The sequence below is a fragment of the Durio zibethinus genome, unplaced genomic scaffold, assembly GCF_047325235.1.
Source record: "Durio zibethinus cultivar Kanyao isolate XHJ-2024 unplaced genomic scaffold, ASM4732523v1 HiC_scaffold_402, whole genome shotgun sequence".
NCBI classification, from domain to species: domain Eukaryota; kingdom Viridiplantae; phylum Streptophyta; class Magnoliopsida; order Malvales; family Malvaceae; genus Durio; species Durio zibethinus.
This window is the reverse complement of record NW_028323025.1, coordinates 1,027,501-1,032,500: the sequence shown is the minus strand read 5'-3', so window position 1 is coordinate 1,032,500 and position 5,000 is coordinate 1,027,501.

The window sequence follows — 5,000 nt, the reverse complement described above, 5'->3', positions numbered from 1 at the left end:
AAACAAGCAAATCCCACACCGAGGGTGCGCAGGTGCCGATGGTGGTCGAGGCATGTGCCCGCAACAAGGGCCAACGTGAGCCGATGGTGGTCGAGGCAACCGCCCGCACCAGCTCGAGGCATGTGCCCACACCAAGGCCCGGCATGTATCGATGGTGTTCGACGTAGGGGCCATCTTCTGCTGATGGTGGTCGAGGCAAGAGCCCGCACCAAGGGCCAGCGTGTGCCCATGGTGCTCGAGGCAACCGTCCGCACCAGGGCCCGAGGCAACCGCCCGCACCAGGGCCCAGCGTGTGCCGATGGTGCTCGAGGCAACCGCCCGCACCAGGGCCCAGCGTGTGCCGATGGTGCTGGGGGCAAGCGCCCGCACCAGGGCCCAGCGTGTGCCGATGGTGCTGGGGGCAACCGCCCGGACCAGGGCCCAACGTGTGCCGATGGTGGTCGAGGGAACCGCCCGCACCAGGGCCCAGCGTGTGCCGATGGTGCTCGGGGCAACCGGCCGCACCAGGGCCCAGGGTCTACCGATGGTGCTCGAGGCAACCGCCCGCACCAAGGCTCAGCATGTGCCGATTGTGATCGAGGCAACAACCCACACCAGGGCCCAGCTTGTGCCGATGGCGGTCGAGGCAAGTGCCCGTACCGAAGGGCAGCCTATGCCGATGATGGTCGATGCATGTGCCATCACCATGCGTCATCATGTGCCATTGATGGTCGAGGCCTTGGCCGAAGTTCGATTTTGAGCCACGGTGCCCATGCTTGGCTCCAGCATGTGCTGGTGCCGCATTTTTTTCACTCGGGACAGCATCGCCGGAGCATCGCCGGAGCATCGCCGGAGTACCGCCGGAGAACCTGACCGGCGGCATTGGGGTTCCGGCGATTGGGAGGGGGGCCGGGGGGGTGTGCGCACATGATGTGCGATGGGTGCTGGTACTTGGCCTTGTGTTGGCCCCCTATCCCTCATCAAACCTCTGAGAATTCACACCCCCTTAAAGAGCATTTGAGATTTTACAGGTTTGCTACCAGTAGCCGTTAAAGTGTCTGAAATGGGGACACTTTTTTCAAACGGTCACAAAATCTTCTCTACTTCGAGTTTTTAGCTGAATTTTTTTGTGCATGCCAACAAAAATAGAAGGATCATGCCTACAAAATTTGGGGCCAAAAATCCTTATAAAAAAATTTTAAAAAATCCCGAACCGCAAAAAGTTTCGAAAATCGTGAAAAATAGAAAACGAGTCATCTTCCAACGAAACTTCACGTGAAGGCTTAGGGGACCATTGTATGAATTTACAAGCCATAAAAATGGCATTGGCACGGCAGAAATTTGAAGATGTGCCTAAACCCACCAGGGCCCAGCGTGTGCCGATGGTGCTCGAGGCAACCGCCCGCACCAGGGCCCAGCGTGTGCCGATGGTGCTCGAGGCAAGCGCCCGCACCAGGGCCGATAGTGTGCCGATGGTGCTCGAGGCAACCTGTCGCACCAGGGCCCAGCGTGTGCCGATGGTGATCGAGGCAACCTGCCGCACCAGGGCCCAGCGTGTGCCGATGGTGGTCGAGGCAAGCGCCCGCACCAGCGCCCAGCGTGTGCCGATGGTGGTCGAGGCAACCGACCGCACCAGGGCCCTGCGTGTGCCGATGGTGCTCGAGGCAACTTGCCGCACCAGGGCCCAGCGTGTGCCGATGGCGCTCGAGGCAAGCTCCCGCACCAGGGCCCAGCGTGTGCCGATGGTGCTCGAGGCAACCTGCCGCACCAGGGCCCAGCGTGTGCCGATGGTGCTCGAGGCAAGCGCCCGCACCAGGGCCCAGCGTGTGCCGATGGCGGTCGAGGCAACCGCCCGCACCAGGGCCCAGCGTGTGCCGATGGCGCTCGAGGCAACCTGCCGCACCAGGGCCCAGCGTGTGCCGATGGTGCTCGAGGCAACCGCCCGCACCAGGGCCGATAGTGTGCCGATGGTGCTCGAGGCAGCCTGTCGCACCAGGGCCCAGCGTGTGCCGATGGTGATCGAGGCAACCTGCCGCACCAGGGCCCAGCGTGTGCCGATGGTGGTCGAGGCAAGCGCCCGCACCAGCGCCCAGCGTGTGCCGATGGTGCTCGAGGCAACCGACCGCACCAGGGCCCAGCGTGTGCCGATGGTGCTCGAGGCAACTTGCCGCACCAGGGCCCAGCGTGTGTCGATGGCGCTCGAGGCAAGCTCCCGCACCAGGGCCCAGCGTGTGCCGATGGTGCTCGAGGCAACCTGCCGCACCAGGGCCCAGCGTGTGCCGATGGTGCTCGAGGCAAGCGCCCGCACCAGGGCCCAGCGTGTGCCGATGGTGGTCGAGGCAACCGCCCGCACCAGGGCCCAGCGTGTGCCGATGGTGGTCGAGGCAACCGCCCGCAACAGGGCCCAGCGTGTGCCGATGGTGCTCGAGGCAACCTGCCGCACCAGGGCCCAGCGTGTGCCGATGGTGCTCGAGGCAACCTGCCGCACCAGGGCCCAGCGTGTGCCGATGGTGCTCGAGGCAACCGACCGCACCAGGGCCCAGCGTGTGCCGATGGTGGTCGAGGCAAGCGCCCGCACCAGGGCCCAGCGTGTGCCGATGGTGGTCGAGGCTGCCGATGGTGGTCGAGGCAACCTGCCGCACCAGGGCCCAGCGTGTGCCGATGGTGCTCGAGGCAACCGACCGCACCAGGGCCGAGCGTGTGCCGATGGTGCTCGAGGCAAGCGCCCGCACCAGGGCCCAGCGTGTGCCGATGGTGGTCGAGGCAACCTGCCGCACCAGGGCCCAGCGTGTGCCGATGGTGCTCGAGGCAACCTGCCGCACCAGGGCCCAGCGTGTGCCGATGGTGGTCGAGGCAAGCGCCCGCACCAGGGCCCAGCGTGTGCCGATGGTGGTCGAGGCAAGCGCCCGCACCAGGGCCCAGCGTGTGCCGATGGTGGTCGAGGCAACCGCCCGCACCAGGGCCCAGCGTGTGCCGATGGTGGTCGAGGCAACCTGCCGCACCAGGGCCCAGCGTGTCTCGATGGTGGTCGAGGCAACCTGCCGCACCAGGGCCCAGCGTGTGCCGATGGTGCTCGAGGCAACCGACCGCACCAGGGCGGAGCGTGTGCCGATGGTGGTCGAGGCAGGCGCCCGCACCAGGGCCCAGCGTGTGCCGATGGTGCTCGTGGCAACCGACCGCACCAGGGCCGACCGTGTGCCGATGGTGCTCGAGGCAAGCTGCCGCACCAGGGCCCAGCGTGTGCCGATGGTGGTCGAGGCAACCGCCCGCACCAGGGCCCAGCGTGTGCCGATGGTGCTCGAGGCAAGCTGCCGCACCAGGGCCCAGCGTGTGCCGATGGCGGTCGAGGCAACCGCCCGCACCAGGGCCCAGCGTGTGCCGATGGTGCTCGAGGCAACCTGCCGCACCAGGGCCCAGCGTGTGCCGATGGTGCTCGAGGCAACCGACCGCACCAGGGCAGAGCGTGTGCCGATGGTGGTCGAGGCAACCTGCCGCACCAGGGCCCAGCGTGTGCCGATGGTGCTCGAGGCAACCGACCGCACCAGGGCCGAGCGTGTGCCGATGGTGCTCGAGGCAAGCTGCCGCACCAGGGCCCAGCGTGTGCCGATGGTGGTCGAGGCAACCGCCCGCACCAGGGCCCAGCGTGTGCCGATGGTGATCGAGGCAACCGACCGCACCAGGGCCCAGCGTGTGCCTATGGTGCTCGAGGCAACCTGCCGCACCAGGGCCCAGCGTGTGCCGATGGTGGTCGAGGCAAGTGCCCGCACCAGGGCCCAGCATGTGCCGATGGTGCTCGAGGCAACCGACCGCACCAGGGCCCAGCGTGTGCCGATGGTGCTCGAGGCAACCTACCGCACCAGGGCCCAGCGTGTGCCGATGGTGGTCGAGGCAAGCGCCCGCACCAGGGCCCAGCGTGTGCCGATGGTGGTCGAGGCAACCTGTCGCACAGGGCCCAGCTTTTTCCGATGGTGATCGAGGCAACCGGCCGCTCCAGGGCCCAGCGTGTGCCGATGGTTATCGGGGGAACCGGCCGCACCAGGGCCTAGGGTCTGCCGATGGTGCTCGAGGCAACCGCCCGCACCAAGGCTCAGCATGTGCCGCTGGTGATCGAGGCAACAACCCACACCAGGGCCCAGCTTGTGCCGATGGCGGTCGAGGCAAGTGCCCGTACCGAAGGGCAGCCTATGCCGATGATGGTCGATGCATGTGCCATCACCATGCGTCATCATGTGCCATTGATGGTCGAGGCCTTGGCCGAAGTTCGATTTTGAGCCACGGTGCCCATGCTTGGCTCCAGCATGTGCTGGTGCCGCATTTTTTTCACTCGGGACAGCATCGCCGGAGCATCGCCGGAGTACCGCCGGAGAACCTGACCGGCGGCATTGGGGTTCCGGCGATTGGGAGGGGGGCCGGGGGGGTGTGCGCACATGACGTGCGATGGGTGCCGGTACTTGGCCCTTGTGTTGGCCCCCTATCCCTCATCAAACCTCTGAGAACTCACACCCCCTTAAAGAGCGTTTGAGATTTTACAGGTTTGCTGCCAGTAGCCGTTAAAGTGTCTGAAATGGGGACACTTTTTTCAAACGGTCACGAAATCTTCTCCGGTTCGAGTTTTTAGCTGAATTTTTTTGTGCATGCCAACAAAAATAGAAGGATCACGTCCACAAAATTTGGGGCCAAAACTCCTTCTAAAAAAATTCTAAAAAATCCCGAACCGCAAAAAGTTTCGAAAATCGTGAAAAATAGAAAACGAGTCATCTTGCAACGAAACTTCACGTGAAGGCTTAGGGGACCATTGTATGAATTTACAAGCCATAAAAATGGCATTGGCACGGCAGAAATTTGAAGATGTGCCTAAACCCACCTAGCACCCGATCGATCCCCGGCTTGCGCATCCTGCCTCTCCGGCCGGCTGAGCGCCCGCACGCTCGTTCCGTGGGTTGACTTAGGCATACGGAGCTCATTCCATGTCTAAGCCCCAGTCGGACCGAGGGTCGCGGCAGCAGCACGCGGGGGGACCG